This window comes from Piliocolobus tephrosceles, chromosome 9 (assembly GCF_002776525.5).
Source record: "Piliocolobus tephrosceles isolate RC106 chromosome 9, ASM277652v3, whole genome shotgun sequence".
Classification (NCBI taxonomy): Eukaryota; Metazoa; Chordata; class Mammalia; order Primates; family Cercopithecidae; genus Piliocolobus; species Piliocolobus tephrosceles.
Window position 1 is genome coordinate 64,704,347 of NC_045442.1, and position 23,353 is coordinate 64,727,699.

General features: G+C 46.8%; 1 protein-coding gene across 1 annotated transcript in view; it reads left to right on the forward strand.

Moving 5' to 3' along the window:
* Positions 1 to 12,898: 12,898 nt before the first annotated feature.
* The window catches only part of TET1 (tet methylcytosine dioxygenase 1), a 149,225-nt gene continuing 138,770 nt past the window's right edge, over positions 12,899 to 23,353 (forward strand). The window contains exon 1 of the mRNA XM_023205066.2: positions 12,899 to 13,304. The gene's annotated coding sequence lies outside the window, so the exon portion shown is untranslated. The remainder of the gene's footprint in view (positions 13,305 to 23,353) is intronic.

Sequence of the window (23,353 nt, forward strand, 5' to 3'; positions counted from 1 at the left end):
GGACATGGTGGCATGTGCTTGTAGTCCCAGCTACTTGGGAGGCTGAGTAGGAGGGGATGGCTTCAGCCCATGAGTTCAAGACTGCAGTGAACTAAGATTGCACCGCTGCACTCCAGCTTAGGTGACAGAGCAAAACCCTGCCTCAAATAAAATAAAATGAAACGAAAACGGGACATGTTTTGGTCAAGTCTTTTTCTACAGCCCACCAAATCTATACATTAAATACCTAACACCACAAATGGGCATGGTGACTCATGCCTTTAATCCCAGCACTTTGGGAGGCTGAGTCAGGACGGTTGCTTGAGTCCAGGAGTTTGAGACCAATCTGAGCAACATAGTGAGATCCATGGAGAGCCTGGCCAAGCTGGTGAAACCCTGTCTCCACTAAAAATACGAAAATTAGCTTGGCATGATGGCATGTACCTGTAATCCCCATTACTGGGGAGGCTGAGGCAGGAGGATCACTTGAACTTGGGAGGTGGAGGTTACAGGGAGCCAAGGTATCGACATTGCACTCTAGCCTGGGTGACAGAGTAAGACTCTATCTTAAAAAAAAGAAAAGACAATCCCATGCAACGTATACAATTTGGTGAGTAACTGGAATAGAATGTGTGAGAATTGCAATGAGAGAGACATAGAAATGTTGCAGAAGCAGCTCAGAGATCCATAAGGCTATGGAGCTCCTAATTCTGCCTCAGTAATTATATAAGGTTTCACAGACTTGGAGCTCTGTGAGCCAGGTTTTGAGGAATAAGGACAAGTTTGCCAGGTTGATAAGAACAAAAATTAGTCTGGGCATGGTGGGTCACGCCTGTAGCGCTAGCAAATTTGGGAGGCTGAGGCTGGCAGATTGCCTGAGCTCAGGAGTTTAAGACCAGCCTGGGCAACAGTACTACAAATACAAAAAATAGGCTGGACGTGGTGGCTTATGCTGTAATTCCAGCTCTATGGGAGGCCGAGGCGGGTGGATCATGAGGTCAGGAGTTCAAGACCAGCCTCGCCAACATGGTGAAACCTCATCTCTACTAAAAACACAAAAATTAGCTGGGTGCAGTGGTACGTGCCTGTAATCGTAGCTACTCAGGAGGCTGAGACAGGAGAATCACTTGAACTGGGGAGGCGGAGGTTTTCATGAGCTGAGATTGTGTCATTGCATTCCAGCCTAGACAACAAAGCAAGACTCTGTCTCAAAAAAAAAAAAAAAAAAAGAAAGAAAGAAGAAGAAGATGAAGGTTGGGCGTAGTGGCTCATGCCCGTAATCCCAGTGCTTTCAGAGGCCAAAGCAGGTGGATCAAGAGGTCAGGAGTTCGAGATTAGCCATTAGCCTGACCAACACGGTGAAACCCCATCTCTACTAAAAATACAAAAATTAGCCAGGCATGGTGGTACATGCCTGTAATCCCAGCTACTCAGGAGGCTGAGGCAGGAGAATCACTTGAACCTGGGAGGTGGAAGTTGCAGTGAGCCAAGATCGCACCACTGCACTCCAGCCCCGGCGACAGAGCAAGACTCTGTCTCAAAAAAAAAAAAAAAAAAAAGAGAGAGAAAAAGAAAGTTAGATAAGGGAAGAAGAGGACAGGCAGGAGGAAGAAGGGCATTCTAGGCAGATCTGCATCCATCCCTCTGTCCCAATATTTCCATTATCTCCGTTCACAAAGCTGGAGAAAATGTTAGGAGAAACTCATGAGGTAACTAAGATAGCTTTTATTAAGATCACTTTTTTGTTTTTTTGGAGGCAGGGTCTTGTCAAGGTCTGTCTCCCAGGCTGGAATGCGGTACCACGATCTCAGCTCACTGCCACCTCTGCCTCCCGGGTTCCAGCAATTCTCCTGCCTCAGCCTACCAAGTAGCTGGGATTACAAGTGCCTGTCACCATACCCAGCTACTTTTGTATTTTTAGTAGAGGAAGGGTTTCACCATGTTGGCCAGTCTGGTCTAGAACTCCTGTGCTTCTGCGATCCATCCACCTCGACCTCCCAAAGTGCTGGAATTTCAGCCGTGAGCCATTGCTTGGCCACTCATTCAGTCATTTTTAGTGCCTGAATAGGCATGTGTGGAGGTTACAACATACAACATAAATGAAGCATCAGAGGGGAGGAAGTCTTAGCATCACTCAGGTGAAAATGAATGTAAAATAGAGCAGGAACACAAAACATGGCTTCAGAGGTTAGTGGTAACACCAGAGCTACAAACCAGGACTGGAAATTCAGCTTCAGAAGTCTTCTGAGACTAGGAGTCTTGAAGGGCTTGCAGTACCAGGAAGTCTCCAAAGGAGGGAGCAGGTAGAGAAGATGGTGAAAACAATTTGGTTGGACATGTAGGTAGCCTATTAGCTGTCACAGAGATCCGGGAAGGAAGCATTTTTAAACAAAGGAGAATGAAGATGTGGTGACTATAGCCTTAGGAGAGTGCAACAGTGGACTCAGGAATAAATGAGTATTGTAGAAAAAAGAAGCAGCAAATAGAAATTCTTGGCTGGTCATAGTGGCTTCATGGCTGTAAATCCCAGCACTTTGGGAGTCTGAGGTGGAAGGATCACTTGGGGCTGGGAGTTCATGACCAGCCTGGGCAACAGAGCAAGATCCCATCTCCAAAAAAAAAAAATTTTTTTTTTGAGATAGAGTCTGGCTCTGTCAGACGCCGGGTGTGGTGGCTAACACCTCTAATCCCAGCACTTTGGGAGGCCAAGGCAGGCAGATCACGAGGTCAGAAGTTCAAGATGAGCCTGGCCAACATGGTGAAACCCCGGAAACCCCGTCTCTCTCTCTTTTTTTTCTTTTTTGGGAATGAGTCTCACTCTTTTTGCCCAGGCTGGAGTGCAGTGGTACAATCTTGGCTCGCTTCAACCTCCGCCTCCTGGTTTCAAGCGATTCTCCTGCCTCAGCTTTCAGAGTAGCTGGGTGGGGAGGTGGCGGCTACAGGTGCCCCCCACCATGCCAGGCTAGTTTTGTATTTTTGGTAGAGACGAGGTTTCACCATGTTGACCAGGCTGGTCTTGAATTCCTGACCTCATGATTGCCTGCCTTGGCCTCCCAAAGTGTTAGGATTACATGTGTGAGCCACCTCGCCCTGCTAAAACCCTGTCTCTATTAAAAAGTACAAACATTAGGCTGGGCATTAGCCTTGCCTATAGTCCTAGCTACTTGGGAGGCTGAGGCGGGGATCACTTGAAACTGGGAGGGAGGCTGAGGCTGCAATAAGCTGTGATCATACCAGTCCACTCCAGCCTGGGCTACAAAAGAGACCGTGTCAAAGAGAGAGAAGGGAAGGGGAGGGGTGGGGAGAGGAGTGGCGGGACAGATTCTCAGGGAAAGAAATAAGAAAACAGGTCAAGTAAAGGGACCACCTGGGAATGGTAAACACAAAAGACCTATAAACAGCAGAGGAGAAGGAATTAATGAAGAGGAGACTGTGCCAATGCTAGAAAGACAGGGACTCATTAATGGAGTAAGAGGTGCTTAGATAAAGTAACATGGAAGCTATGGGATCAAGGATACAAGCTAATGGGCAACCACATAACATAGAGAAGAAACTTCAAGTAAGAAAAGAAATTGCACGCTGAGGAAAGGAAAGAAAGGTAAGTAAGAAATCTCTGTCGTCCCACTACTCAGGAGGCTGAGGCAGGAGGATCACTGGAGTCCAGGAGGTGGAGATTGCAGTGAGCTATAATCACATCACAGTACTTCAGCCTGGGTGACAGAACTAGAAACTATTGCTTTTTCTTGAGACGGAGTCTTGCTCCGTTGCCCAGGCCAGAGTGCAGTGGCCAGATCTCAGCTCACCACAACCTCCGCCTCCCGGGTTCAAGCAATTCTCCTGCCTAAGCCTCCCCAGTAGCTGGGACTACAGGCACCTGCCACCACACCTGGCTAATTTTTTTTTTTTTTTTTTTTTAGGCAGAGTCTTGCTCTGTTGCCCAGGCTGGAGTGCAGTGGCCCAATCTCGGCTCACTGCAACCTCTACCTCCTAGGTTCAAGCAATTCTCCTGCCTCAGCCTCCTGAGGAGCTGGGATTACAGGCATGCACCACCACACCCAGCTAAATTTTGTATTTTTTTTTTTTTTAGTAGAGATGGGGTTTCACCATGTTGGTCAGGCTGGTCTTGAACTCCTGATCTCATGATCTGCCCACCTCAGTCTCGCAAAGTGCTGAGATTACAGGCATGAGCCACCATGCCCGGCCACACTCAGTTTTTTTTTTGTATTTTTAGGTGTGAGCCACCTCGCCCGGCTGAAACTATTGCTTTTTAGCCATTTTTATTTTATTTTATTTAAAATTTATTTTATTATTTAATAAGATAAAATAAGTATTTTAAAACCTATTGCTGGCCAGGCATAGTGGTTCATGCCTGTAATCCCAGCACTTTGGGGGGCCCAGGTGGGTGAATCATAAAGTCAGGAGTTCGAGACCAGCCTAGCCAAGACAGTGAAACCCCTTCTCTATTAAAACTACAAAAAAAAAAAAAAAAAAAAATTAGCCAGGCGGGGTGGCAGGCCCCTGTAATCCCAGTTACTCAAGAGGCTGAGGCAGGAGATTGCTTGAACCAGGGTGGCAGAGGTTGCAGTGAGCCAAGATCGCGCCACTGCACTCCATCCTGGACAACAGAGTTTCTTTAATTTTCCATGGAATCTTATGAGACCACAGACGACCTCTGGTAAGGAGTGAACTACTCTGATATGAAATACATTTAGTCTGAGTCCCCAGCTCCTGTCACACAGCTCCTAAAACTGTAGGAATTTCCCGAGTGCTAGGAATGTCTTAGTTATTCATAACAAACCCCTTCATCACACCAGAGTTTATGTTAAAGAAGTGATTCAGGGTGGGGCCCAAGGTAGCCTTAGGCTGGGGCTGCTCAACGGGTGATTAGAGGATTGGAAAGGCATAGGGGGTGGGGAAGAGAGGGATTCCAGAGATGATGCTCTATAAAGACTTTTGAACAGGGAGTCGCTGAACACTTGGAGTTGCTGGGAGGTCGTTGTGCACAGTCGGTTTAAGGAAGGTTTGCGACACCTCCTACAATCATGCCCTTTGCATGTCTTCTTGGAGTGATCATCTGTGTCCTTCATAATATATTGGTAAACGTAAGTAGAGCATTTCCCCTGAGTTCTGCGAGCCATCCTAGCAAATTATCAAACTCGAGAGGCAGGGTAGTGGGACCCCTGATTTATAGGCAGTCAGAAGCACAGGTCACTGTCTGGGACATGTAATTGGTGTCTCAAAATGGCGGCAGTCTTGTGGGACTGAGCCCCTATCTGTAGGCTCCAGATAGCATCAGAATTGAATTGAGTTAGAGGACACCCACTTGGCATCTGCTGGAGAATTTTGGTGTGTGTGTGCGTGTGTGAAAACCCCCATAAATTTGATAAATATTCTGAGCTGCATTCAGTGTGAGTAGAGAGAAAAAACTTTTTTCCCTTAATTTGTGACCAATAAATGCCAATTCTTGAACATCCGCTCAGTGCAAGTTCTCTCCTCTGGTAGTTCTCTGGTCATTCCCTTGGGTCTTTTCTTCCCCACTCCAGATGGAGTTTCACTCTGTTGCCCAGGATGGAGTACAATGGTGCGATCTTGGCTCACTGCAACATCCGCCTCCCGGATTCAAGCGATTCTCTTGCCTCAGCCTCCCAAGTAGCTAGAATTATAGGCATCCACCACCACGCCCGGGTAATATTTTGTATTTTTAGTAGAGACAGGGTTTCACCATGTTGGCCCGGCTGGTCTTGAACTCCTGACCTCAGGTGAGCAACCAGCCTCGGCCTCCCAGAGTGCTGGGATAATAGGCCTGAGCCACCACGCACGGCCTCTTTTCTAAGAATTATTTCATTTTATTTTATTTTTTTGGCAGAGTCATGCTCTGTCACCCAGTCTGGAGCCCACTGGTACAGTTATAGCTCACTGCAGCCTTCAACTCCTGGGCTCAAGCAATCCTCCCGCCTCAGCTGCCTGGGTAACTGGGACTACAGGTGTAAGCCACAGCACCTGGTCTCCTTGAGTTTTTTCTACTTGAAACTTTTCTTTCTCCTTTGGATTCTTAGCCCATCTGACAGCATTAGATCTTTACCAATGCTACTGCTGGCTTCTGCTGCTTCTTTATTCTTGGGTCTCAAACTCCTGACCTTGTGGCCAGGCGCTGTGGCCCACGCCTGTAATCCTAGCACTTTGGGAGGCTGAGGTGGGTAGATTGCCTGAGCTCAGGCGTTTGAGACCAGCCTGGACAACATGGTGAAATCCCGTCTCTACTAAAATACAAAAAAAATTAGCTGGGCGTGGCGATGTGCGCCTGTAGTCCCAGCTACTTTTGAGGCTGACGCAGGAGAATTGCTTGAATCTGGGAGGCGGAGATTGTAATGAGCTGAGATCACGCCACTGCACTCAAGCCTGGGCGACTGAGGGAGATTCCGTCTCAAAACAAAACAAAACAAAACAAAACTCCTGACCTCGTGATCCACCCACCTTAGCCTCCTAAAGTGCTAGGATTACAGGCATGAGCCATTAGCCTATTTTGTTTTTTATTTTATTTATTTATTTACTCAGTTAGGGTCTTCCTATGTTGCTCAGGTTGGTCTCAAACTCCTCCCACGTCAGCATCCTAAGTAGCTGGTCCCCAGGCATGGGCCATCTAGCCCCAATTCATTTATCTCTCTCTCTCTATCTATCTATCTATCTAATCAGACCCTGATCACCTTATAGGAAATAATGAGTCTGTCTTCCTTAGTTACTATATAATTTATACTACCAGGACCGTATAAGATTCCTAACACTTAGTATTGCCAAATTTTAAAATTTTGTCCAATGGAGATTATATTCTTTTTTTTTGAGAAGGAATCTTGGTCTGTCACCCAGGCTGGAGTGTAGTGGTGTGATCTTAGCTCACTGCAACCTCTGCCTCCCAGGTTCAAGCAATTCTCCTGCCTCAGCCTCCCCAGTAGCTGGGATTACAGGCGCCCACCACCATGCCTGGCTAATTTTTGTATTTTTAGTAGAGACGGGGTTTCACTGCATTAGCCAGGATGGTCTCAATCTCCTGACCTTGTGATCTGCCCACCTCAGCCTCCCAAAGTGCTGGGATTACAGGCATGAGCCACCATGCCCCGCTGAGGTTATATTCTTTTTTTTTTTTTTTCTTTTTGAGATGGAGTCTCCCTCTGTCACCCAGACTGGAGTGCAGTGGCCGGATCTCAGCTCACTGCAACCTCCGCCTCCCGGGTTTAGGCCATTCTCCTGCCTCAGCCTCCCGAGTAGCTGGGACTACAGGCACCCGCCACCACACCCAGCTAGTTTTTTGTATTTTTTTTAGTAGAGACGCGGTTTCACCGTGGTAGCCAGGATGGTCTCGATCTTCTGACCTCGTGATCCGCCCGTCTTGGCCTCCCAAAGTGCTGGGATTACAGGCTTGAGCCACCGCGCCTGGCGAGGTTATATTCTTTAGGAAAGAATCTCTGTGTTTATATGTGTGTTTGAGGAGGTTATGCTATATTATACATATAATTTCCACCCCTGTCAGGTCACTAATCAAGATAATTTAGTAAGCAGAGTAGCTAAGATGTTTTAGAGATAGAGCAATAGTAAAATGAGAAATAACTTTAGAGGGAACTTGAGTTAGGTTTGGATGAGTTAGATAAGTGCAGTTCCAATACGCTTATGACATAATTTTCACACCTCTTTTTAAAAGAGGTGACTGGAAAAAAGACATGAATTCTTGCTGTTACTTGGGGGATAAAATGGGGTAAGTTAATTACAAGGATAGTGGAGGCTGGGCACAGTGGCTCACGCCTGTAATCCCAGCGCTTTGGGAGGCCAAGGCAGATGGATCACAAGGTCAGGAGATCGAGACCATCCTGGCTAACACGGTGAAACTCCATCTCTACCTAAAAAATACAGAAAATTAGCCGGGCTTGGTGGCAGGCACCTGTAGTCCCAGCTACTCGGGAGGCTGAGGCAGGAGAATGGTGTGAACCAGGAAGGTGGAGGCTGCAATGAACTGAGATGCGCCACTGCACTCCAGTCTGGGCGACAGAGCAAGACTCCATCTCAAAAAAAAAAACATAGTGGAAAATTGCCTAAACATTTATTCTTTGTTATTGATGTCTGGAAAGAATTGCACTTTATTTTCTTCTCCTTGAGTAGACACCTCATGTTATTGTTTAATTTCCCATGACTTGTTAAACCTTTTAGACTTCATGGAAACATCTGGCCCCTTTCCTGATAGATGAGCCCGATCAGGTTGCTGGCTGCCAAGGTGGTTTTTAATACCATCTACATGCTGAGGACTCTCAGTTTGTTTCTCCAAGATAACTGTTTCCCAAACTCGAAATTGTCCCAGACTTGGCCAGTGGGAGGACCTGTCCTTTTCTGATGGACATTTAGATGGTTTCCAGTTTTTCACCATTGTGAAACATGATGAAAGTATTTTATTGACGCAGACACAATTGAGCCTTCAGAGCCTTTGCACTTGCCTTTTTCCTAAGCCTGAAATCTTCCTCCAGCTTCCTCCCTTACTTTTTACAGATCTACTCAATGTGGTCTTCCTTGATTGCTGAATGCAGAATTACAATCCTGGTCGAGGGCAGTGGCTCGTGCCTGTGATCACAGCTACTTGGGAGGATGAGATACAAGAATCACTTGAACTTGGGAAGTGAAGGTTGCAGTGAGACAAGATTGCACTACTGCACTCCAGCCTGGGCCACTGAGTGAGACTCCCTCTCAAAAACAAACAGGCCAGGTGCATTGGCTCTTTGGGAGGCCAAGGCAAGTGGATCACCTGAGGTCAGGAGTTCAAGACCAGCCTGACCAACAAGGTGAAATCCTGTCTCTGCTAAAAAAACACAAATTAGCCAGGCGTGGTGGCACGTGCCTGTAGTCCCAGCTACTCGGGAAGCTAAAGCAGGAGAATTGCTTGAACCTGGGAGGCAAAGGTTGCAGTGAACTGAGATCGAGCCATTGCACTCCAGCCTGGGTGACAGAGCAAGACTCTATCTCAAAAGAAAAACCCAAAACAAAACACACACACACACACACACACACACAATTCTTTTAGAAGCACACATGCAATTAAAATCCTTTCAGAAGCACTCATTGGGTATTTTATTTTATTTTATTTTATTTTGACACAGGGTCTTGATCTTTCTTCCAGGCTGAAATGCAAGCGGTGCGATCTTCGCTCACTGCAAGCACCTCCCAGGCTCAGTCGATTCTCCCATCTCAGCTTCCGGAGTAGCTGGGACAACAGGCATGCACCACCATACCTGGCTAATTTTTATATTTTTAGTAGAGATTTCACTAACTTGCCCAGGCTAGTCTCGATCTCCTGGGTTCAAGTGATCCTCCCGCCTCTGCCTCCCTAAGTGATGAAATTATAGGCATGAGCCACTGAGCCCTGAGCCCTGTGTTTTGTGTGTGTGTGTGTGTATGTGTGTGTGTTTTGAGACGGAGTGTTGCTCTGTTACCAGGCTGTAGGCTGGAGTGCAGTGGCGCCATCTTGGCTCACTGCAACCTCCGCCTTCCGGGTTCAAGCAATTGTCCTACCTCAGCCTCCCGAGTTGCTGGGACTACAGGTGCGTGTCACCACGCCCAGCTAAGTTTTGTATTTTTAGTAGAAGCTGGGTTTCACCATGTTGGTCAGGATGGACTTGATCTCCTGACCTTGTGATCCATCCGCCTTGGCCTCCCAAAGTGCTGGGATTACAGGCGTGAGCCACCACACCCAGCTATTTTTTTTTTTTTTTTTAGTTGCAATCTTCCCCAGCATTCCCCGTCCTCTTCCCTGCCTTTCCCCCCTACTTTATCCCGGTGCTATCACTATCTGATACACTATATATTCTGCTCATTTGTTTTCTTTATTTTCTGTGCCCCGACTCCTACAACATGATGGAATGCAAGCTCTGCAAGGTTTCTTTTTGCTCACTTTTGTTTCCCCAAGTTTGGAACTGTGTCTGGCACTAAGTAGGGACTCAAGGTACATTAGGGGAATGTGTGTTACCATGGACATCATTCTATGTAGTGGTATGATTTTCATATTTCAATACATTTTAAAGTTAATCCAGTTAATTGACAAAAGCCATGATATCGCTATTTTATGATAGTCCTTTTCCTTTTGTTCTTCATGAAAATTACGTTATAGGCCGGGCGCGGTGGCTCAAGCCTGTAATCCCAGCACTTTGGGAGGCCGAGACAGGCGGATCACGAGGTCAGGAGATCGAGACCATCCTGGCTAACACGGTGAAATCCCGTCTCTACTAAAAATACAAAAACTAGCCGGGTGAGGTGGCGGGCGCCTGTAGTCCCAGCTACTCGGGAGGCTGAGGCAGGAGAATGGCGTAAACCCGGGAGGCGGAGCTTGCAGTGAGCTGAGATCGGGCCACTGCCCTCCAGTCCGGGAGACAGAGCGAGACTCCGCCTCAAAAAAAAAAAAAAGAAAAAGAAAATTACGTTATGTTGGATTTTTCCTTTTCCTTCTTTTGGGGGCAGGGAGATGGGTCTTGCTATGGTTGCCCAGGATGGCCTCAAACTCTTGGGCTCAAGCAATCCTCTTGCCTCAGCCTCCCAAGTAGCTGAGATGGTGTGCACTATTATGCCCACCTGAAAGTAAGGATTTTTTTTTGAGACAGTGTCTTGCCCTGTCACTCAGGCTGGAGTGCAGTGGCTTTACCAAAGCTCACAGCAACCTGAAACTCCTGGGCTCAAACAGTCCTGCTGCCCCAGCCTCTCAAAGTGTTAGGATTATAGGTGTGTGCCCAGCCTTGAAAATCAAGTTTTTAAGTCAAACTCTCTCTGCATTCCTTTTTTAAAAAATTCTAGGTAGAATGTTTCTTTTTTTGAGGCAGAGCCTCCCTCTGTCGCCCAGGCTGGAGTGCAGTGGCGCGATCTCAGCTCACTGTAAGCTCCGCCTCCCAGGTTCACGCCATTCTCCTGCCTCAGCCTCCTGAGTAGCTGGGACTACAGGCACCCACCACCAGGCCCGGCTAATTTTTTGAAGTTTTAGTAGAGACGGGGTTTCACTGTGTTAGCCAGAATGGTCTGGATCTCCTGACCTCGTGATCCACCCGCCTCGGCCTCCCAAAGTGCTGGGATTACTGGGCCCGGCCTAGGTAGAATGTTTCTAATGAGGTATTAACAAGTAAGCTTTTTGAAGTATTGATTTAGAAGGGTCAATTTTTGTCCATAAGATTTACTTCATGGAAGGCAGCTATGCTAACCACTATACCATCAACCGGTCATATAAAACTTATTTCAGGCCGGGCGCGGTGGCTCAAGCCTGTAATCCCAGCACTTTGGGAGGCCAAGACGGGCGGATCACCAGGTCAGGAGATCGAGACCATCCTGGCTAACAAGGTGAAACTCCGTCTCTACTAAAAAATACAAAAAACTAGCGGGGCGAGGTGGCGGGCGCCTCTGTAGTCCCAGCTACTTGGGAGGCTGAGGCAGGAGAATGGTATAAACCTGGCAGACAGAACTTGCAGTGAGCTGATATCGGGCCTCTGCACTCCAGCCTGGGTGATAGAGTGAGAATCCGTCTCAAAAAAAAAAAAAAAAAAAAGATTTATTTCAGGCTTGGTGCGGTGGCTCACGCATGTAATCCCAGTACTTTGGGAGGCCAAGGCAGGCAGATCACCTGAGGTCAGGAGTTTGAGATCAGCCTGACCAACATGGTGAAACCCTGTCTCTACTAAAAAAAAGAAAAAAATGTATATATTTGCTGGGTGTGGTGGCGCACACCTGTAATCCCAACTACTCAGGAGGCTGAGACAGGAGTATCACTTGAACCTGGGAGCGGAGGTTGCATTAAGCCAATATCACGCCATTGCACTCCAGCCTGGGCAATAAGAGTAAAACTCGGTCTCAAGAAAAAAAAAAAGATTGATTTCAAATGCCACATTTCTGATTTTATTCAGCCAAGGTACTTTGTCTGATTGTGCCATTGAAAACACAAGTGCAGTCATCAGTTTGCTCTGCCAGCCTGGAATCTCTGTTCTTTCTATGTAGGAGGTAAATTTTATTCATCTTTCTATGCCTACATTGTAGTGTAAAAACACATTTGTATGAATCAATCAGTGAGGAAGGTTAAAAGTTTAGGAATCTTTCCCAGAACAACCTGGTTATGCTTATGTGTATAAGAATAAAATCTAAGCTCAGAATGGGGGTAGAATGGTGTGAAAGGCAATGAGGGACTGAATCCTTTCTCTTCACTTGAAGTTTGACCTGGAAGGAATGAAGATTCCATGAACAGCATTTTCCTTACCACAGTGACCCCATTAAAGTCCTGGATTCCCTTGTCTGTGTCATGACTGCTGGAAGAAGCAATAGTCATCAAACATTTAGAGAAAAATTCAGATGCCCTAGTCAGTCTTAATTCTGGCATAATGCCACTGGTTATTCCTCCTCATTCGGAAAACTTAGCGCTTCTTCCACTTTCATTTCTTCATTCATAAAGTGAATGCGACCACCACTGAGGTCCAGGGCCAAATAACTAACAGGAACATTATGATGACCTTTGCAGACATCCAGCCCAGAGTCAGGGAACACAGCCCTCATCTGGTTTCTCTCTTTGGTGTTGAGGGCGGTTTTCCGTTGCTGGCGACCTAGATATTCTCAATAGTGTCATCTCTGACCTGGCACCTTCTTCCTACGTTTATAAACATGCAATTTAGAGATCCTAAAAACTTTTTCTAGAGTTCCCCTGGGAAAAAAGGTAATGACAAAATCTTGACACTTCTCTACTACTTCTTCGGAGACAGACAGAGAGAGAGTGTGTGTGTTGAGAGAGGTGGAGAACGAGGGGGAGGGGAGGGGGTCGAGAGGGAGTCGAGGAGGGATTCCAGCTCCAGTTTGGGTAAATCCAGCTCGCGTTTTGCCTGTCGCTCAACTGTGCAGGGTCCAGCGAAGGCAGAGCCCCAGCTTCACTCCCTGAGGTCTGTCCTGGGGAGACACTGCTGCTCCGGGGGGCTGACCTGGCGGGGAGTGGCCGCGCAGTCTGCTCCGGCGCCGCTTTGTGCGCGCAGCCGCTGGCCCCCCTACTCCCGGGTCTGCCCCCCGGGACACCCCCCTGCCCCGCCCAAGTCATGCAGCCCTACCTGCCTCTCCACTGTGGACCTTTGGGAACCGACTCCCCACCTCGGGGGCTCGGGCCTTGACTGTGCTGGGAGCCGGTAGGCGCCCTCCCCTACCCGCCCGCGCCTCTCGCGCCCGCCGGGGCCCCGGGCTCCAAAGTTGTGGGGAGGAGCGCGAGTTGGAAAGTTTGCCCGAGGACTGATGCAGGCTTGGAGCTGGGGACCGTGCGCTGCCCTGGGAGTGTGACCCGGCCAGCGGTGAGTTGGGGCCGGGGCAGAGGGCAGGGGTGCGGGGAGGGAGGACTGAGACGCCGAGGCCCGAGGGGGGTCCGGGAGGCGGCGCTCGGCGCGGGCTGGACTGGCCAGGGCTCTGCGTCCTTGGCTCTCCCGCGGCCGCAGGGGTGGGCTCGTTCCCTGCCGCGACCCCCCACCCCGGGACGCTCGGGGCGCTTTTGTTGCTGGAGGTAAACAATGCCCCCGGCCGGAGGTCTCGGCCACCCGCCCGGGAGGCCCCGCCACAACGCCGGGTGGGGGGCAGCGGGGGCGACTGGGGCTCTGACCCCAGGCTGCGCTGAAAAAGGGCTGGGGGAGGGCAAGTGTGGCTTGGGGGAGATGGTTGAATGTGCCAGAGGTTCCCTGGCCCCTTTGGGGAGTTGGAGGTCCGGGCGCCTCGGGGTAAGGAGAGGCTAGAGTCTGTGCAAGTTGTGAGTGGGGAGCCCGGGCTGTCCCGTGCTCAAGCGTACCCCCTTAACAAGTTTTCTCCCTCCCCCCATATTTATATGAGAGACAGGTTGATGGGGAAACGCTTTGGCGCCTGTCTCCCCGAGAGTTGTGGGAGGACGGCTCCAGGGATGAAACGTTTGGAGTGGAGGCAGTGGTGGAGTCTTGCTAGGAGTTGGCTTGGAGTTGTTAAGGATCAGGGAAGAAGGAAATACGGAGTAGAGTGTGTTCTGTCAAAATGGCCTTTAAGAAACTCATTTGTGAGCACCACTGGGTCGCTGGACGCGCTAGCGTTGCGATCCCATCAGCCCCGTCTGGCGGGATCCCGGAGCGGGCCCCGAGGGTGGGAGGTGCGCGGAGCTTGGTGCTGGGGCTAGTCGTGCAGCACGTGAGGGGCCTGGTCCTCGCCCGAGGGCGAGGAGGCTGCCGCGCAATCTACCGCCCCCAGAGAGAAAATGCTCTTCCCCTCTCTGTGCTTCCCTCCTTCCCTCTCCCCCGCTCCTGTCCCCCCTCGGTCGCCCCGGGCTCTTCTCTCTCTCTCTCTCTCATATATATATATATATTCTACGAGAAGTGGTCTGGAAGGGGACTGGCCGGCGCTGGTAACCTTTCCACGTGAACGAGAAACCCACGCTGGGCATTTCTGATCCACTAAAAACTAAAGTGTCTCCAAAAGAACATTTTAAGCTTCAGCCTCGGAGTCTTTCCCGCGCCCGCAACTCGTCCTTCTCCCAAATTAACCAACCTTTCTGCATACATCTCTTAGGGTGCCTCTACCCCTCTGCCCCGGTTCCACTCTGGGGCACTAAACAAGCTGCACAATACGTCCTAGTAATGACTGGTTTTTGAAGAAATGTTTGAAAAGTGTTTTAAGACCTTGCAGCGAGAACAGGATTAGGTACGCAGACCTGGGCTGGCGGGGTGAGCCGCGCGCGCCACTGGGAAGAGCGGCGCTGTATAGCAGCAGCCCCAGGTCTCCCCGGGACCTGAGTGTGCTCGGCGTCCCCACCCCCAATATAAAGTAAAATAAAAGCAATGGTTTAATTAGTCCTCAGGATACGAAAAAATATCGTATTAAAGGCGCTTCTTAACCAGTTAGGGCAACGGTTATTTGGAGCATATTATGAATTTATGACTACAATTAAACCAGGGGCAGGGGTACAAGCAGAAAGGTACGGAAATAAGGAGATTAGTATGAGTTAATAATCAAAAGACTTAGGTGAATCAAACCAAGAATCAAAAGACTTAGGTGGTTTTTGGTGTTTCCCGATTTTATCGGTATTGATCATAGGGGTCCCCCTTTTCCCCAATTAAGGGGTTTTAATTAGCTTGTCAACCTCTCTGTCTTTAAAGCTAAGCTGTAGTTTCCATTAAATTTCAGAATCAAGATATAGGGAAATGGCAGACAGTGTCTTTTTCTCTTTGCAAAGATGAGGAGTCCAGGCTTACAACTCTGGGACTGCCACTTTCCATTTTAATGAGAGTTAACTATCGCTCTCCGGGCTGGTCTTGCAGAATGGATGGGTGGGAGGGTTGGGTCTCCACTGTCCCTGCCCTTTGTTTCTCTTCTTCTCCCATCTGATTTGTCCCCCCTCCCCCACCTTCTGAGCGTCCGTATCTTTCCTTTCCTGCACACTTGATTTCCCCTCTCCCCTTGGTCTTTTAGTCTTTGGCCTTTTGATCCCAGTTGTCTTTTAATATTCTAGCTTTATTACTATAGATGTCGAACCCCTTCCTCAGTTTTTACTGTAAGTAATTTTTCCCCTTCCTCAGTTTGTTACCATAAAATTCTTTCCCTTCTTTCGTTTTTGGCCTTTTTTGTTTTCTTTTTGGGCATTTTCTTCCTTCTCATGCTTTTTCTTCTACTTCCTCCTAATGTGTTTTATGCCTTTCTTGTCTTCGGAAGGACCGTTCTATGTCCATTCTAACGTCTCCCTTCCCTTTTCTTGGCCCTTTCCCCCCCTTTTTCCCCCTTCCTCTCTGCAGGGCAGAGGGGTGTTTTACATATGGAAGGAGCCATTGACTAAATGTGCTGGCATTCTAGTGAGTTTCCCTGAACAGCTTTTACATGTGCCCAGGGCTCTTATACTTCCTGTGGTAGAAAACTATCTAGGAACTGCAAGCAGTTGCCTGCCTACTCTTTCTTTCGAGGTAGAACTTAGTTGCTGGAGGAAACTGAGCCAGGTGCTGCCTTTTTGAAATAAATGTTCTAAATCTTGTTTTTCTCAGCCAAGTGCAAGAGCCTTTAAGTTCTGTGGAGCTGAATGGAGGGACTATGAAACCAGTCTTTTTGCAACTAGCTCTATGTATGCAAATACCACGTTTTTGGCCACTGCTGGTAGTGGAAATAATTGAAATATGACTTTAAATTAACATGCAGGCTGGATCGTTACATCAATTAAGCATTTTTGCCCAGAAGATTTTGGGGGAATCCAGAGAAAGGATGGATATAGGTGGGAGAGGATCTTTCTGACATGTTGCTGTCAATACTGGTTTTTTTGTTTGTTTGTTTGTTGTTTGTTGTTTGTTTTTGTTTGTTTGTTTGTTTTTTGAGTCTCTGTCTCCCAGGCTAGAGTGCAGTGGCGTGATCTTGGCTTACTGCAACCTCTGCCTCCTGGATTCAAGCAATTCTCCTGCCTCAGCCACCGGAGTAGCTGAGATTAAAGGCATGTGCCACCACACCTGACTAATTTTTGTATTTTTAGTAGAGACAGGGTTTCACTGTGTTGGCCAGGTTGGTCTTGAACTCCTGACCTCAGGTGATTTGCCTGCCTCGGCCTCCCAAAATGCTTAGATTACAGACGAGAACCACCACATCCGCCAGTTCTCTACAGAAAACTCTTACACTTTAAGAAGCCAGCTTTTAATTCTCTAAGCAAGGTAATTATTTTAAAAATTTAGTTGGGTTATTATCTCCTGGCCTATAATTTTGGATCGCATACTCTGTAGTTCCCTTGTCACAAAGACATTTTAGGGGGAAAAATGTTCTATTGTTTTCCTTTTTTTTTTTTTTTTTTTTCCAGACAGAGTCTTGCTCTGTCGCCCAGGCTGGAGTGTAGTGGTGTGATCTTGGCTCACTGCAACCTGGGTTCGAGTGATTCTCCTGCCTCAGCTTCCCAAGTAGCTAGGATTACAGGCATGTGCTACCATGCCCGGCTAATTTTTGTATTTTTAGTAAAGACAGGAATTCACCATGTTGGCCAGGCTGGTCTCGAACTCCTGACTTCAAGTGATCCACCTGCCTCAGTTTCCCAAAGTGCTGGGATTATAGGCGTGAGTCACCGTGCCTGACCAAAATAATGTTCAGTTGTTGTTTGGGAGTCTTGGTGCTCTCTGGTGTAAAGATCTGTTGATTGAGTAATGTTTTACATCCCAGAAATGGTTTTTTGTTTTTCCCTTCCATGACAGTAAGAACTCACAGGATGGTGTCCATTAATTGCACATGATTCCCCTCTTGGGCCAATGATATATGCTTAATAACAGGGTCTCCAGTCTTATTTTCTTCTCATATCATTTTATCATGAAGCTATCTCTGCAGCACTTTCACGGACTCTTGAAGACATTCCAGGTTAGAATAAAAGTAACTTTCTCATGCCTGTAATCCCAGTGTTTTGGGAGGCTGAGGCAGAAGGATCACTTGAGGCTAGGAGTTTGAGACCAGTCTGGGCAACATAGTGAGATCAATCCTCATCTCTACAAAAAATAAAAAGAACTTAGCCAGGCATGGTGGCCTGTGCTTGTAGTTGGGTGGCTGAGATGGGAGGATCACTTGAGTCTAGGAGTTTAAGGCTATAGTTAGCGATGATCACAGCACTGCACTCCAGCCTGGGCAACAGAGCAAGACCTGTCTCAAAAAACAAAACAAAACAAAACAAAACCGAATATTGAGAAGCATTGAAATATCAGTTTTTATCAGAAATGAAAAATGGAAGTAGAATTAGGGAAGAGTGTACACAGGGGAGATTTGACTGCTGGAAATATTTTAGTTCATGTGAGTGGTAGGATCTAAGTATTTATTTGAAAATACACATTTTTGCTGGACATGGTGGCCCACACCTGTAGTCCTAGAACTTTAAGAGGCTCAGAGGGGCAGATGACTTGAAGCTAGGAGTTTGAGAGTGGCCTGGGCAGCACAGTGAGTCTTCACAAAAGAAAGAAAAAATTAGCCTGGTGTGGTGGCACCTGCCTGTAGTCCCAGCTACTTGGGAAGCTGAGGTGGGAGGATGACTTAAGCTCAGGAGGTCAAGGCTACAGTGAGCCTTGATACACATGAGCGACAGAGCAAGACCCTGTTAAAAAAAAAAAAAAAATATATATATATATATATATATATATGCACACACACACACAGACACACACACATTTTTGTATGAATTGAATACTCTATGATAGAAGCACTAAAAATGGAAGTAAAGCATTTAATAATGTTTACAAAAAAGAAATTCATTTCCAGAGGTCTTTGAGGTAATTCCATATTTAAATGTGGACCTATTTAATGGAGTGGACTACATTCTCTTCCCCCTGCCTCCACAAATTTCAGGATAAGCTTGCTACCCTTACTCCATGAGTTCGGCTCTTGGGACAACTTAGTTTGTCACAAAAGAGGTTTATGTTTCAATAGTGGAGCCAAGAGTGATAAAAATCAGGGTCTTGCCGGAAGGAGTCCTTATTTTGTTTCTGGTTGTCTCTGATTCTTTGGCTGAGTGGTACCCAGTGATTTTTCTCTCCTGCAGTTGGGTTTTTCAGGGGTCATTGGCCTCTTTCGTGATCTCATAAAAAGGCTGTTACCATTTAAAGAGGCCACATCGCTGGGCGCGGTGGCTCAAGCCTGTAATCCCAGCACTTTGGGAGGCCAAGACGGGTGGATCACGAGGTCAGCAGTTCGAGACCATCCTGGCTAACACGGTGAAACCCCGTCTCTACTAAAAAAAATACAAAAAGCTAGCCAGGCGAGGTGGCTGGCGCCTGTAGTCCCAGCTACTCAGGAGGCTGAGGCAGGAGAATGGCGAAAACCCGGGAGGCGGAGCTTGCAGTGAGCTGAGATCCAGCCACTGCACTCCAGCCCAGGCGACAAAGAGCGAGACTCCGTCTCAAAAAAATAAATAAATAAATAAAATAAAAATAAAAAAATAAAGAGGCCACATCTTCGCAATCCATGTTGTTGATACCTTTTCTATTTCCTTGACAGGCTGTTTTTTAGGAGATAGGGTTTGAATATAAAGATTATCTTAATTACAAGTCTGAATTTCTAAAGCACTTCAATTTAAAAATATAAAAGAATATAGGAGAGACAGAGATCAAATTGTAAACCACTTTCAAAGCAGATCCCATGACACCCTCTGGCATACCCAGATTACTTGCCTACATACATGAATTTTAATTTTTGTGGCTGATTGCAATGACTAGATTATATACTCCTAATAATTTTTTAGCAGTATAATCTTGATACAAGAGAGAAAGTATGCTTTTAATGATAGTGTTGAATTTTGAGAGATTAAAATGAATTGCTTTTTGTAATGAAAAATGCATCCTGATAAAGGTATTTGTTGACTTTTTGGAAATTGGAATTGGAATGTCTTGTTTTCTGAAAATCTTGTACAAAAAAAGCAGTGGTCTTTGGAGAAAATATCCTTCAGTTTTTCACAGCCAAAGACTGAATTACTGCAAGCCAAAACTTTTTTTTTTTTTTTTGGAAGAAGGGGAAAGCAGTAAGCTTAGATGCCAAGAATTCAAGTGCAATATTCTCTGGCCTAGTGTTTGTATTTATTACAGGTTTATCAAAATGTTATTTTTTGTGTATTTGATGTTATCACTAATGTCTATTTTAAAAGTCTTAAAGACACATTACATTGACTAAATGTAGTGTGCTCTGGGAACTCTTATATGTGTAACCTACGTAGTGCGTAAGGTGGGAACAGAACCAAAAGCAGATCTTGGTCTGGAGAATATAGCAAAGTCTGGGTTAAACTGGTTCCATAATAATGATAACTACCACTTATTTTCTTTCTCTCTCTCTCTCTCTCTCTTTTTTTTTTCTTTTTTGTATTTTGACGTTGCAAACAGCCTTCTTTTTTTTTTTTTTTTTTTAGCTTCTATTTATGAAACACCTATCATGCGCCAGCCCTGTGCTAACCCTTTACGCATATTATTTCATTTTATTCTCATGATAACCCAGTGAGGTCAATACTATTAGACTTTCTTTTGTATTACACACGAAGAAACATAGGTATAAAGATACCAAGAAACTTGTCACAATCTACTAATATTTATAAACTGAAAACTGAACCCAGGTCAGCTTACTTCCAACGTCCATCTTTTTACTCTGCTACCCATGTCCCCTTACACTCAACCACAGATACCACAAGGATGAAACCAATGCCACTAGGTTTTTCCTGTGGGAGCCCATTGAAACCTCAAAACTACCTCATTTTAGATGAAGGAACATGGACTCATTTAAGTAGTTCTCTGGACACATAGCTGGTGATCACAGATTCAAAACCAGGGCTTTTTGATGTGAGATCATCTCTAGACCTGAAACTAACCAGTGGGTCTCAGGATTACCTGGGTGAGATCAGTAATTTTAAAACAGATTGAACTGGGGAGGGTTCCAGTGACTCTCCTGCCTCAGCCTCCCAAGTAGCTGGGATTACAGGCACGCACTACCACCACTGGCTAATTTTGTGTTTTTAGTAGAGAGGGAGTTTCTACATGTTGGTCACGCTGGTCTCAAACTCCCGACCTCAGGTGATCCGCCCGCCTCAGCCTCCCATAGTGCTGGGATTACAGGCGTGAGCCACTGTGCCTGACCAGGTTTGTTTTTTAAATCTATTTTTAATTTTTCTCAGACTTTGGGAGGCTAAGGTGGGTAGATAACCTGAGGTCGCGAATTGGAGACCAGCCTGCTCAACATGCCAAGATTGTGCCGTTGCACTCCAGCGTGGGCAATAAGAGCGAAACTCCTGGCCAGGCGCGTGGCTCACGCGTATAATCCCAGCACTTTGGGAGGCAGAGGCAGGTGGATCACGTGGTCAGGAGATCGAGACCATCCTGGCTAACATGGTGAAACCCCCATCTCTACTAAAAATACAAAAAATTAGCCGGGCGTGGTGGCGGGCGCCTGTAGTCCCAGCTACTCGGGAGGCTGAGGCAGGAGAATGGCGTGAACCCGGGAGGCGGAGCTTGCAGTGAGCCGAGATCGGGCCACTGCACTCCAGCCTGGGCGACAGAGCGAGACTCTGTCTCAAAAAAAAATAAAAAAAGAGCGAAACTCCGTCTCAAAAATTAAAAAAAAAAAATCACAGGATCAAGACTGTGACAACAGAAAATTAAGACTAGTTGTCAACTGAGGCCATTCTTGAGAACACATGGTTCTCACAATGAGAACAAATGGTTACCAACACCCATTTTCCTACACCATGAGATGGGATTCTGCTCGTGTTGCCCAGGTTAGAGTGCAATGGCATGATCTTGGCTCACTGCAACCTCTGTATCCTGGATTCAAGCGATTCTCCTGCCTCAGCCTCCCGAGTAGCTGGGATTACAGGCGCCCACCACCATGACCAGCTAATTTTTGTATTTTTAGTAGAGACAGGGTTTCATCATGTTGGCCAGGCTGATCTCAAACTCCTGACCTCAGGTGATCCACCCACCTCGGCCTCCCAAAGTGCTGGGATTACAGGCGTGAGCCACATCACCCGGCCAATTCTGTGATCTTGAGAGAGACTGTTGATGTCCTACCATAGTGAGCTTTGATTTTTGCTCAGAGCTTCATCTTATTTTGGGTCTGGTTAGGCAATCTGAAAAGACCTGGGTCAAGACCCAAAGTCAAGTGGCGAAACTTCATCTCCACAAAAATTAAATATTTAGACCGGCATGGTGGCACATGCCTGTGGTCCCAGCTATTGGGGCAACTGAGGTGGCAGGATTGCTTGAGCCCAGGAGGTTGAGGCTGTAGTGAGCTGAGTTTGCACTACCGTACTCCAGTCCGGGTGAGACCCTGTCTCCAAAAAAAAAAAAAAAGAAAGAAAAGAAAAGAAAAAGAAAAAGACTTGTGGGATCTTTTAGAAGGGATTTTAGAACCAGCAGTCTTTGAATTGAGTCAGGAGAAAGAAAAGAGGGATATTTCTGGGTTTGGGGAGTGTCTACCGCAATGCTTTCCTTAGACATAGTGGGTACTCAACAGATGTATTGGACCTGTGTGTCTTATCTGTAACCTAATTTGTCAATTCAATACTGTCTCCTGAGATTTTATGCTGTTTTGGTGTGCATGTGAAAAGCTCAAAATTTTTGGATTGTTAATTGGAATGTGGTAGGAAAAATGTTGGATCTCCAGGGAGGAGAGTTTCTTACGTTATATAAACCTCCTCTTCTTCTGGTTTAACCAGCTTTACTGTCAAACAGATAATACTTCTCCCTGTATAGGGATGTGCTCAGGAAAGAGATAATTTTTAAAGTATCTACATTTGTAAAGATTGGGATTTAAGCTTTTTTTTTTTTTTTTTTTTGAGACGGAGTCTTGCTCTGTCGCCCAGGCTGGAGTGCAGTGGCCGGATCTCAGCTCACTGCAAGCTCCGCCTTCCGGGTTTATGCCATTCTCCTGCCTCAGCTTCCCGAGTTGCTGGGACTACAGGCGCCCACCACCTCGCCCGGCTAGTTTTTTGTATTTTTAGTAGAGACGGGGTTTCACCGTGTTAGCCGGGATGGTCTCGAACTCCTGACCTCGTGATCCGCCCGTCTTGGCCTCCCAAAGTGCTGGGATTACAGGCTTGAGCCACCGCGCCCGGCCAGGGATTTAAGCTTTAAAACACATATAATGGCTGGGCATGCTGGTTCACACCCGCAATCCCAGCACTTTGGGAGGCAGGGAGGGTTGCTTGGGGCCAGGAGTTCAAGGTTACAGTGAGGTATGATTATGTCACTGCAACTGCAACCTAGGCAACAGAGGGAGACCTGTCTCAAAATAATAAATACATAAAAATCAGTAAAATAATGCATGAAACTACAAGGGGTGTGGTTTCTAATACAGAGAAAACCCCATGCTTGCCTTATTTGAGGAACTTCATCAACTTAAATCATTTGTTGAGGCAACTAAAGAAACTTTATAGTGAATCTAAGGTTTAAAGGATACTTTAGTATTTTTTCTTTTTTAAATAATTTCAACTCTTCTTTTAGGTTCGGGGGTACATGTGCAGGTTTGTTACATGGGAATATTGTGTGATGCTGTGGTTTGGGGTGCAACTGCTCCTGTCACCCAGGTAGTGAACATAGTACCCAATAGTTTTTCCTTTTTTTTTTTTTGAGATGGAGTCTCGCTCTGTCACCCAGGCTGGAGTGCTGTGATGCGATCTTGGCTCACTGCAACCTTTGCTTCGCAGGTTCAAGTGATTCTCCTGCCTCAGCCTCCCGAGTAGCTGGGATTATAGGTGCCTGCCACCACGCCCAGCTAATTTTTGTATTTTTAGTAGAGACGAGGTTTCACCATGTTGGCCAGGCTGGTCTCGAACTCCTAACCTCAAGTGATCCACCTGCCTCGGCCTCCCAAAGTGCTGGGATTACAGGCATTAGCCACCACATCCAGCCAGTACCAG